Here is a 13204-nt window from a genome sequence, read left to right on the forward strand (position 1 = left end):
AGCAAAAATACAGTCCCCTATGGGCGGCGACTATCTGATCGCAGCAGTGCAAAAAACCCTTAGCGAGCGATCAGGTCTGAATTAGGCCCCATGTGTACACAGCTTGCGATACCGATGCGCGGTCCCGTGGGATCTGTATTGTAAAAAAATAAACTGTGCAGGCAAGGCAATTTTGACTATATTGTTTACAATGTAGTACGAAGTATAGTCAAAAACGGCCATAGTCACAATCACATACAGCCAAAATCGCACCATGTGTATAGAAAATATCGGTGCTTCTGGGTTCTGGGGGAGTTTAAGGGAAATCTCAGTCAAAATTGGGCAAAATCAATTTCTCCCATGTGTATGCACCTTTAGGCTATTTAGTTTTGGCCGTGCCCTCTGTCCTGGAATCTGACAATGAAAAGGTGGTAACCTTAGAAGCATTGCTTGTACAGAGGAATTATACATACACATGCGTAACGTCTCTCTCTCTCTCTCTCTCTCTCTCTGGAAGCACTCCGAGAAATACTAGCAGAATGCTAAATTAATCAGTTGCGTGTAATTAAGGTAACCATTTAGGCACGCAATACCAGCTCTTGCTGTATATATGCACTACTATCATCACCAAACACCAGGGGAGGGCGGACCTAAACGTTGCAACATCAAAACTCATTTTTACTTGAGTCAGAGTTTTCTGCATGAGAAAAACATATTTGTGGAAGGAAGATAATAGACGAAAAGAGTTCACAGTGGGGAAGAGAGAGCTGCACATTACACAATTATTATTATTATTATTATTATTATTATAAAGAGGTCTCTTAAAACTATTAAAATGAATATAGTGTTAAAGGGATGCTTATGGGTTTGAATTATCCTGGCATATAATCTATTTAATGCATTTTGTGGACTTTTTTTTTTAATAGCCATTTGTACACTGTATATAATTAAGTAAGAAACCGTAACATGTCACAGTTGTATTAGAAAAACATTGACACAAAATGCAAGTAGTTTCTGTTTCTCTCAAAGATGTTAGCAGATTGCAGAATTGCTTAGCTTACCCCAAGTGGGGAAACTACTTTCAGGTGAACTCATCTGAAAGTGGGCATTTAGGTCTGCTCAGCTGCTGTATTAGCCCATTCTATCAGGCCAAAGTGTTTGGAGGAATGGTTTATCTGTGCCCATACCAATTATAGGTTAACCATTAACATATTTGTAGGAACAACATACTATCAGTAGGCTTTTCTCATGCATGTTTAACAAGGGGTTAAGTGATGGCTTCTAACTTCTGCTTATGGGAATGGAATAATAGGAAGTTGAGCTGTAATTGTTCCTAAAATGCCAAAATATTCCACAGAGCAGCAAAGTAGAGCTGCAGGATAAGCTGCTGCTGTTCAGGAGTGTACTGGTTCTGCATAGTCACAAAGGGGTTACATATGAGCTGATCGAGTGGGTGACAGAGGTCAGATTCAGCGAATCTGACCCATAGTTAAAAGACTGCAATTTTTCTTTATCATCTTAATTTACGTTTGACTGAAGGGGATGTTTCAAAGAAAGGACTCAGAAAATAGGAAATATTCAGAGCAGGTCACCACCTGGAAAGAGAAACAAAAATCGAGAAAATCACAAGACTTCCCTTCTCGATGTCCAGGTCTTAGAATAGATGCAGAGAAAGCAACAGCAGAGACAGAGAGACTGGCACTAGAGAACGAGAGACTGGCAGCACGGTGCCAGAAAAGAAAACAGGACAGGATCTGGAAAAAGAGCCGACTAATGCATGGGTTGCTGTGTGGTCTGAAAGGGTCCAGGGGAAATATTCCGGGTCGTTGCGACCAGTGTTGAACACGGTTTCAACCCTGGTCGCTGTGCGGTGTGAACGGGTTGCTGGATCGGTGCGACCTGTTTCCTGTTCACACTGTATGGACAGGCGGCGCTTAGAGATCATCTGATGTCCACTGACGTCACCAACCCCGCAATATGCCGGGCTGGAGACGCCAGCGTGAAAGGGGCCTGAGACAAATCATGAATTCCAAAAGGGTCAGTAGCCCACCAAAAAAAAAAAAAAAAAAAAAAACTTATTTGGAATCCCACAAAAAATGTCTGAATGTACACTGTGGGGTTTTGTAATTAGGGCAGTTTAAATTTGATACAAACAGAACTGCAGGGAAGTTACAAACTCTGCAAAAATAGGATTTTTATAACCTACCGGTAAATCTTTTTCTCGTAGTCCATAGAGGATGCTGGGGTCCATTTTAGTACCATGGGGTATAGACGGTTCCGCAGGAGCCTTCGGCACTTTAAGACTTTTCAACAGTGTGAACTGGCTCCTCCCTCTATGCCCCTCCTCCAGACCTCAGTATAGGAACTGTGCCCGAGCAGACGGACATCTTCGAGGGAAGAATTTACATTAAACTAGTGGCGAGATTCATACCAGCTCACACTACACAAAACATGCCGCCTAACATGGCCTTTAACATAACCCATGCTAACGTGCATGCATTAGGCAACAGCAACTGCTGTGAACATCTTAACACATGAGAACCTGTGTAAAAAGACAAAACGTAATTTGCAGGAAAAATAAGCACTGGGCGGGCGCCCAACATCCTCTACGGCAGTGATTTTCAACCTTTTTCAAGTCGCGGCACACCGACCAAAATTTGAAAATTGCCAAGGCACACCATCAGTACCCCCCCCCCCCCCGCAAAAAAAAAAAAATCCCTCACACACATTGACACCCAATGGGTGGTATTCATGTGACCGGTGGTCTGCTGACCAACAGTCACATGACCTCCTCTACCATCCCAACAGGGACTATTTCCACTCGTGGGTGTCCACGACACCCATAGAGTGGGAATAGAACCCGTGGTGACCGTAGGTCGCCACCAAGCACGCAGCGACCGCAGGCCGCCACTGAGCCCGCAGCGTGGCGAGCGCAGCGTGCCCGCAAGGGGCTTGCTGCACTCGCCCCTCCCTGCCGGGATCCCGGCGTCGGTATGCTGCCGGGATCCCGGCGTCGGTAAGCTGCCCGGCGGTCTCCTGACCGCCGGTCAGCCGTACGTACTACACCCCACCCAGTGGGGGAAAAACACACACAGTGGCCCCCCCAGTAATTAAACAAATGTGTTGACGTCAGCAGTATTTCCACACATTGGCCACCCACAGTAATACCCCACATTGGCTCCCACAGTATTTATACAAAGTGACTCCCACAGCAATTAAATAAATACAAATTTACTGGCCCCTACCTGGGAGTCAGTGGATATGAAGCTTATTTCCCTCTCCTTGCCTCAGCCACTGGAGTTTATGCAGCCGGAGGAGAAAGGAGCAGCATGGGGTGAGACAGCGGGCAGGTGAGCGAACAGGTCATGCTTCCCTCTCCCTGCCTCAGCGTCTGGAGTGCACGCAGTCGGAGGAACAAGGAGCAGAACAGGGTGAGGCAGTGGGCAGGTAAGCGGATGGACGGGCGGGCGGGAAGGTGACATGGCATGCGCGAGTCACGCTGCGTGTCATAGGTTACGGGCCGCAGTCCAGCGCAGTCAAAAACAGTGTGGGGATGGTAATCGGTGATGTCAGCGGCTAGGCATCTGTGGCGGCACATCTGAGAACCGCTGGCGGCACACTAGTGTGCCGCGGCACAGCGGTTGAAAAACACTGCTCTACGGACTACGAGAAAAGGATTTACCGGTAGGTTATAAAAATCCTATTTTCTCTTACATACCAGAGGATGCTGGGGTCCATTTTAGTACCATGGGGATGTACCAAAGCTCCCAGTATGGGCAGGAAAGTGCTGATGTTCCTGCAGAACTGACTGACCAAATTGAAGTTCGTCAGCAGCCAAGGTATCAAACTTGTAAAACTTAGCAAACGTGTTTGCACCTGACCAAGTAGCAGCTCGGCATATTTGCAATGCCGAGACACCCCGGGCAGCCGCCCAGGACGAACCCACTTTCCTGGTGGAGTGGGCTTTTACCGAACTCGGTAACGGCAATCCTGCCGTGGAATGAGCGTGCTGAATGATACCTCTGATCCAGCGCGCAATAGTCTGCTTAGAAACAGGACCCCCAATCTTGTTGGGGTCATAGAGGACCAACAAGGATTCTGTTTTCCTTATCCGAGCCGTTCTTGCAACATAAGTCCTCAACGCTCTGACGACATCCAAGGACTTTGAAACGGCTGAGGTGTCAGAAGCCACTGGCACCACCACAGGTTGGTTGATATGGAAAGAAGATACAACGTTCGAAAGAAAATGCTGACGCGTCCGCAGTTCAGCTCTATCTTCATGAAAAATCAAATAAGGACTCGTGTGACAGAGCCCCTAATTCAGACACTCGTCTGCCTGAAGCCAAGGCTAAAAGCATGACCACTTTCCAAGTGAGAAACTTCAACTCCACCTCTTGCAGAGGCTCAAACCAGTCCGATTTAAGGAACTGCAACACCACATTAAGATCCCATGGCGCCGCAGGAGGCACAAAGGGAGGTTGGATGCGCAGAACCCCCTTCACGAACGTCTGGACCTCAGGAAGGGAAGCCAACTGTTTCTGAAAGAAAATGGACAAGGCCGATATCTGGACCTTGATAGACCCTAAGCTCAAGCCAGCATCCACACCCGCCTGTAGAAATAGGAGAAGACGTCCTAATTGATACTCCACCGCAGGAGACTTCTTGGCTTCACACCAAGATACATATTTTCTCCAAATACGATGGTAATGTTTGGACGTTACCCCTTTCCTGGCCAGATTAAGTGTGGGAATGACTTCATTGGGAATACCCTTACGGGCTAGGATCTGGCGCTCAACAGCCATGCCGTCAAACGTAGCCGCGGTAAGTCTTGATAAACTAACGGTCCCTGCTGAAGCAGGTACTCGCAAAGAGGAAGAGGCCGAGGATCTTCCAGTAGCAACTCCTGAAGATCTGTATACCAAGCCCTCCTTGGCCAGTCTGGAGCAATGAGAATTGCTCGAACCTTTGTTCTTCTGATGATCTTGAGAACTTTTGGTATTGGTGGAAGTGGAGGGAACAGATAAACAGACTGAAACACCCACTGGGTCACCAGTGCATCTACTGCTATTGCTTGTGGGTCTCTCGACCTGGAACAATATTTCTGAGGCCCCATTCTCCTGGATGGAGATCGTGTCTGCTGAGGAAGTCTGCTTCCCAATTGTCCACTCCCGGAATGAAAATTGCTGACAGAGCTATTGCATGTCTTTCTGCCCAGAGGAGAATTTTTGTCACCTCTGGCATTGCCGCTCTGCTTTTTGTTCCGGCCTGACGGTTTATGTAAGCTACTGTCGTTACATTGTCTGACTGGATCTGTATGGGACGACCTTGAAAAAGGTGTGCCGCTTGATGAAGGCTGTTGTACACAGCTCTCAATTCCAGAATGTTTATGTGAAGGAGTACTTCTTGACTTGACCATCTTCCTTGGAAGCTTTCCCCTTGCGTGACTGCTCCCCAACCTCGGAGGCTTGCATCTGTGGTCACCAGGATCCAATTCTGAATCCCGAACCTGCGTCCCTCCAGGAGGTGAGAACTTTGAAGCCACCACAAGAGTGAAATTCTGGCTTTTGTTGACAGGATTATCCTCTGGTGCATGTGTAGGTGCGATCCTGACCACTTGTCCAGTAGGTCCCATTGGAACACCCTGGCGTGGAATCGGCAAAATTGTAGAGCCTCGTAGGCCGCTACCATCTTCCCCAGCAGTCGGATGCACTGATGAATCGATACGCGTGCTGGTTTCAAAACTTGTTTGACCATTCTCTGGATCTCCAGAGCCTTTCCCACAGGTAGGAATACTTTTTGTGCTTCCGTGTCCAATATCATTCCCAGAAATGATAACCTCCTTTTGGGTTCCAATTGTGATTTTGGAAGGTTTATGATCCAACCGTACTGTTGAAGCACCGTCAGGGAAAGTGCAATGTTCTGCACTAGTTTCTCCCTGGATCTCGCTTTTATGAGATCATCCAGGTAAGGAATTATGTTGACTCCTTTCTTGCGAAGGAGAACCATCATCTCCGCCATCACCTTGGTGAATATTCTCGGAGCTGTGGAGAGCCCGAAAGGCAATGTTTGGAACGGGTAGTGGCAGTCCTGCACCACAAACCTCAGGTATGCCTGATGCGGTGTGGGGTGCATCAAACGCCCCATGAATTTTTAAAAGTAAGAAAAATTATTTGTCCCCATGCTACATTTTTTTTTAATTGTTAAGGATATATTGCATACCAATTTTTAAGATTCTGAGATGATATTTATGTGGCCCACCATGTCCCTGAAGATTAAAGATTTCTATTAATTTCTATTTTTCAATTTATTTTATTTATATTTATTTCTATAAATTTCTATTTATTTTATCTGAAAAAGAAATGATTTGATTAATAATTTGTGATTTGGATGGGAACAGCCACGATAGGCCCATGAGGCTTCATGCTGTTCCCTTTCTTTGTTATGTTCTTAAATCAATGTAAGACACGCATTCATGGCACACATACAAAAGTTGGCTTCGTTTTGCTAAAGTTAGTTGTTTTGTATAATACAATACAGTACAGTACAGTACAATACAGACAATTTTTGGGTGCGGCCCACAGATGCTACTATAGAGGGCGATGTCACTACTACTATACTATTTTTGTCACTACTACTATTAGTAGGGCGATGTCACTACTACTACTATTTTTGGGTGCGGCCCACAGACGCTACTATAGAGTGTGATGTCACTTTTGGGGGCGTGCCCAGCACCTCCGTCGGTGCTGGGCTTCCCCCAGCTCTCTCCCAATGCGTGAATGGATGCATCTTTACATGCTGGGAGGGCAGGAAGCGGGCGGCTGTTCTAGCAGGGCGCAGCAAAAGGGGCAGGGCGGGTTTTACCTTGTAAAAAACGGGCAGGGCGCGGCGCCCTGCTAAAACAGTCTAGAGTGAACACTAATTCCATTGGCGGATCCACAGCGCCCTGCGGGCTGAAATTGCCATAGCGGAGGATCTTAAACTCAGCAGCCCAATATCCTTCATAGCTTCAACTAAGTAACCTGCAGCATCTTTGATATGGCCGAGAATTAGGACTATTTCATCCCTGTCAACTGTGTCTATGTTAACAAGAAAGTTGTCAGACCATTTTTCCACAGCGTTACCCACCCACTCACAAGCAATGGTGGGCCTGAGCACCGTTCTTTTAGCCGTATATATGGATTTCAGGGTTGTTTCTAATTTACGGTCAGCTGGATCTTTTAGAGAGGCTGAACCAGGGGCAGGCAAAACAATTTTCTTAGACAGCCGAGAAACTGGAGGTGTCTATCACTGGGGGTGTTTCCTATTTGTGTCTGTCTTCCTCAGGGAAAGGGTACGCTACATGTATCCTTCTGGGAATAAGAAATTTCTTCTCAGGGTTAGCCCAGGATTCTTCAAAGAACGCATTCAAATCCTTTGAAGGAGGAAAAGTCACTTGTTTTTTTATTTAATTTAAAATAATCTTTTTCGTCTGGGACCAGTGTTGTTTCAGGAAACCACAACACTTCCTTTATTGCAACTATCATACATTGTATGCTTTTGGCTAATTTGGGGTCTACCCCTCTCAAATTCCCAGTGTCGACGTCAGAGTCGGAATCTGCGTCTGTGTCTTGCATTATCTGGGCCAGAGACCTTTTCTGGGAACTGGATGGGACCAGAGTGGATGATATGGAGGGGTCAGTAAACAGTGCATCCTCCCCAGACTGCCTGCAATATTTAGTCTGTTGTTCAGACTCAGAGAATTTGTTTGCAAGCATTGACATATTATTTTGCAACATTCTCACCCACTCTGGCTCCTTCTGAGAGGGAAGGGCCACCATATTACCCTCTTGTGTATCTAAAATGGGTTCTTCCTGGGAAGAACCCTCCCCAATGTCTGACATGTTACACACTTGTACACACACACACACAAGCACACACGGGATCTATTGGGGACAGACCCACACTAAAGTCTGTCAGAGAGACACCGAGGGATCTGCCAGTCCACACACTGCGCCTTATTGTGAATTGTGGAAATATTACCAACTTACATCAGCGGCTGTACATGTATTTACCCTTTTTGCCAGTGAGAGTAAGGTTTTAAAACATGCCCTCAGAGCGCCCCCCCCTCCCCCCGCACGCTCTGCACCCTTGTGCTAAGAGAGATGGCACGCGCTGCGTGTGTACCTGTATGCCGCCAATGATGACCGGAAGATCCCATCTCTGCAGGACTCCGGTAATATACTCACCAGCCTTCTGACTTCTGGCTCTGTTAGGGGGTGGCGGCAGTGCTGTGGGAGTGAACGCTGGCCAGGCAAGGGCTGTGTTCAGTACCCTTCAGGAGCTAATGGTGTCCTGTCAGCGGAAGCAGAACCATTAACTAATTGAGAAGTTGGTTCCTACTTCCCCCCCTAAGTCCCACAAAGCAGGGAAGCTGTTGCCAGCAGCTTCCCTGTAAAATAAAAAACCTAAAAAAGTATTTTTCCAGCAAAGCTCTGTAGAGCTCCACTAGTCTGCATCCAGTCTCCTGGGCACATTTTCTAAACTAAGGTCTGGAAGGGGGGGGGGGCATAGAGGGAGGAGCCAGTCCACACTGTTAAAAACTCTTAAAGTGCCGAAGGCTCCTGCGGAATCGTCTATACCCCATGGTACTAAAATGAACCCCAGCATCCTCTAGGACGTAAGAGAAATACACAAATGTATTTGTTGAAAAAAGACACATGAAATCGGGTACCAGAGATTTCCTAGTAACAACCCTTGGCACTAGCGGATGTTTTGAACACAGTGGTGTGGTCAGTCCTTCTCCCACTAGCCGTAATCCAACTCTCACGGAGGATATCTTCTTGGTGCGCTAGACACTTTCCAAACTGATGAAACAAAGTGGTCGATTCAATGGTTTTGGACATCTAGAAATCTAAACAGGACAGGACAATTCAATTGTGTTTGGGCGTTCATGCACGTCGCGCCCAAACAGATTGGGTTTAGCTGCCTAAAACGGCTAAACCCCCTGCTTTGGGTGTCCAAACTCCAGTTTGGACGCCCAAAGTGCCGAGATTCCACACATTTTTTCCTCGCACCTCAGGAGGCTGTGAGAAAAAAAAGTCAGTCCCGCGGCAACTGGGAGCAACAATTGGATTGTTACATTTTGCGGCCCCTGGTGGTAACCATGGGGTAAAACAAAGTGTGGCCTGCATACCCAATGAAGCCTGGGCCTCTTGTGAGTAAACCACGAAAACTGTGCCAAGTCCTGTTATACCAAAAATAGTATACAGGCAAATTTAGAGATGCTTGTGCATAAATCTAATTTGGTAACGCTAAGATTGTTGAACATAATTATTGTCCCAGATGTCGACACTGTGGGGGATATTAAATTTTTGAAAAGTCAGTTGGGTGTCTGTTTTTTTCCTATCTAACAGACAGGAAAAAACAGACACCCAACCGACTTTTCAAACATTTGAATTCCCCCTGTGAATGTTGACAACCAATTTTAGCAGCTATACCCATCTAAAGTTCTGGTTATGGCACCCAAAGCATGGACTGTTCGAACATTTATTCATGCCAGCGCAGAAGGCTGTGAGAAGAAATGTGTCCTCCAGCAGCAGTCGCGCCCAAATGGAGCAACAATTAAATTGCTCCGTAGGGCGCCGTCTAGTGGCAACCACGGAATTACCCGACTGTTGACATGATTCTGAAAGTCGACTTTTCATACCGTCATAAAGCCACCATGATAAAATGACATGCATTTTCCATGTTATTGCATCCGTCTTAGAGCATAGGTTAAACTTGCATTATCGGCATACAGGTATTATCGAATCAATACGTGAGCGAAGCAAAGAGAAAGAATACTGTACTATATGCAAACAAGTGGGAATCAGAATACTGTGCAGCCATCCAGCTCAGACCTTGGTTAAATAATATTAACAGATATTACATTCAATCTTTTAATAATAAGGATAAATGAGACCTATTTTAGTCTGTGGTAAGTCATCGCTCCCCTAAATATAAAATCTATATACCTCTTTCCACCCCTATCACTTCCTAAGAAAGTTGTTAAAAGTACATATATTTAGTATTTTGAAGAATTAGGACACATACACTTCAGGCTCATTTTCCAGGATAGCTCTTAAAACCTAATTCCATCCAAAACAAACAATTACATATTTGGTATAATTGCATTGTAACACAAGAATAAAAAAAATATTTATCTGCATCGCAGTGAGCATACCAACATTTGTGGCAGCCTGGATCCTGCCAGCAGCATGTTGTCCCACTGACTGTATGAGAAACTGTTGCCTTAGAGTAGCAGAGTTAAGGGGGCACTCACGGAGCGGTCGCCGCTTAGAATCTAAGCAATCTGACTAGATTGCTTAGATTTTAAGCAGCAATCACTCCGTGTGTACCCCTCACAGCGATAGCGATGCGCAGCCCCGCACATCACTATCGCTGGTGCTAGATTGGCCTGCATGCTCAATTGGCCTGCATGCTCTATGTGGGTGTGAATAGATTTTAACATGTCATTTCGCAACCTCCTGAAGTGCGAGCTGAAATATGCGATAAATCGTGAGTTTAGGCAAACAAAGCAGTACTTCAGACAGTTTTAGACACTTTGCGTGACCTAACCTGTTCTAATGGGTGACAACTTGCAGCACTTGCGCCCGGTGAGGGGGCGGGGGGGGGGGGGGGGGGGGTAACTGAAATGCTCCAATGGGTGCCCATTACATTTGGGCGCTCACAAAACAACTGCATTTTCTCCATGAATCAGAATATTCAGAAGTGCCATACAAATCAGGGATCCAACTAATTTAAAGACAGAATATGCTGCAGAATGCCTTCAACTTAAAAGGGAGCTAAATCCCATAATACATAAGGGTGTGGAGAACAAAGATAAAACATGAAGGCTGGCTGACACATAGGTCATAAACACAGGAGTTAATCTCCAAGTAATGGGTCAACATTATAATCAGCCGTTCTGGTACTACAAAAAGCTATGTGGAAATGCTTCAACATTTCATATATTATACAAAGCCTTGTTATGTGTATAAGGGATATACAGCCAGGAGGGGTGTGTTTCGGGATGCAAGTGGAAATACATTCATGTTTTTGGGGCGCCCTATCCCTCCCCAGTGGGTACATGCCGGTTGGTCATTGGCTTTTCCACCACAACCATCTCCAGTCTCACTCCAGCCTCATCCTTGATTGTCTCTTAAGCGCTAATCCTGTGTATCCAGCCCCATCTCCACTATCTCTCCATCTCCAGCCACTCATCTAACCTGTGTCTCTCAGCCTTACCCACCTCCAACGTCGCTCAGCCATATCCCCCCACCCCACCGTGTCTCTCAGTCTCCCTGTGTCTTTCAGCCTCCCCCTGCACATGTGTCTGTCAGCCTCCCATTATATCTCCCAACAGCACCATCCCCGTGTCTCTCAGTCTCCGCATCCCCGTGTCGCTCAGCCACCACTGTGGGAGACTGTATCTCTCTGCCTCGCCATCCCCATAGCTCTCATCCTCAGCATCCCTCCTTGTTTCTCAGCAACCCCGTGTGTCTTTCAGTCTCACTATCACCATACCTCTGTGTTTCTCAGCCTCCCCCTGCATCGCTTAGCCTCACCCTCCACCTCTGTCTCTCAACATCCCTGTGTCTCTCAGACTCAGCATCCACCTGTCTCTCTCGGGTTGACACAGGAACTGGTCTCCCAAGTTACCTTAGGTTACAGGACCCCTTAGAATCTTAGGGCTCGGTACAAATGTCCCCTCTTGTCACCAGGCCTGTGAGGGGGCTGGTAGGTGCCATGTGTCACAGTAAGTATGGCAATAGAGGGCAGCTACTGTAAGTCAAATGTCACAAAATTAGTATGAGGGGCAGCTAGGTGCCGTGTGTCACAGTAAATATGGGAAATAGGGGGCAGATAAGTTATATGTTGCAGTGGTATAAAGGAAGACTATGAGGGGGAGCTTGGTCCTATGTAAAGTCTTAAGTTGAGTCAGAGTTACAGGGCACACGGAGTGATAAGAGTTCTTGTGTCCTTATCACATGAATGAGGTCGCACGGGTAGTTCCAGAGAAAGTATAAAGATATATATATATATATATATATATATATATATATATATATATATATACACACAAGAGACATATAGGAGGCGACCATGTCCTGACTTACATTGAAAAGTCACAGAGAGAGAAGAGTCCCGGGAGTGACAAAGGCTTAGGAAGAAGATGGTATAAGCGCGTTACCTACATAGATCAGACCACGAGCCGGCGAGCGGGTGACATCCCCGTATTCTGGAGCCAGTCCTGGCGCACCCTCACATCCCGAGCCGCGCTGTCACTCAGTGCCTCCAGCAGCAGAAGCAGCCACTGAGATCCGGAATAGGAAAACCAGTCTCGCGAGAGAGAAGCGCAGAGTCACATGACGGAGCTTCCCATCACCATGGCAATCTGAGGCCAAAAAAAAAAAAATCCTCCAGTAATTCAAAGGGAGCCCGATTAGCACGTGACTCTGGCATGGTCACCCCCCCCAACCCTCATCTCTTCGAGTCCTGTGATTGTCACATGCCAAACACACACTGTGCAAAAACTATGGTGGTCCAATGCTTTATCAGCATCATGGCAGTCTAGCCATTACACTAATAAATATCACCATCTTTATTTTATATGTATTCATTATTCTTAATTTATGCATGAAAAGTCTTACAGCCCACGATCTGTAGCACTATACTGTACAGCAACACAAACTATAGCTGTAATAATGTACGTACTGTAAAAGGACTGTAGGTAAGCTTACCACACTATCCCTTTAAACCGGGTGCTCATGAATTACACAGGTTCTGTGGCCAACTGACTCGAAACCTGCTTTCAGATGGTTTTAATCAGCCACAGAACCTGTGTAATCCATGAATGTCCCGGTTTAAAGGGATAGTATGGTAATACCGCTTTCACACTGCCAATGCCGGATCCCACCCGGGAATTGGAAACGAGTCCTTCCCAGGTGGGATCCGGCATTGGCAGCTGCTGCAGGCTTTCCCGACCCGGCAATATGCCGGGCGGGTTGCCATAGCAGCGGGTGGGGCGTAGCCAGCAGCATGGTCGGGGGTGGAGGTGGCGCTGGGAGATGAGATCATCTCCGCGCCGCCTCTCCCTATCTAGTAAAAACGGGTCCCGAGTCGCATCGACCCGGAAACCCATTTATGCAGCCACTGACCCGGTATTCAACCCGGGTATAACACTGCTTTATACCCGGGTTGAATT

The 13204-nt window shown here is 46.6% G+C and overlaps 1 protein-coding gene across 3 annotated transcripts in view; it reads right to left on the reverse strand.

Moving 5' to 3' along the window:
* Positions 1–12382, reverse strand: part of ATP7A (ATPase copper transporting alpha) — a 461725-nt gene extending 449343 nt beyond the window's left edge. The window contains exon 1 of one of the 3 annotated variants that reach the window (XM_063937168.1): positions 12195–12382. The gene's annotated coding sequence lies outside the window, so the exon portion shown is untranslated. The other 2 variants (XM_063937169.1, XM_063937170.1) reach the window with 2 other exon arrangements.
* Between the last annotated feature and the right edge of the window lie 822 nt (positions 12383–13204).

Source organism: Pseudophryne corroboree, chromosome 8 (assembly GCF_028390025.1).
Source record: "Pseudophryne corroboree isolate aPseCor3 chromosome 8, aPseCor3.hap2, whole genome shotgun sequence".
NCBI lineage: Eukaryota > Metazoa > Chordata > Amphibia > Anura > Myobatrachidae > Pseudophryne > Pseudophryne corroboree.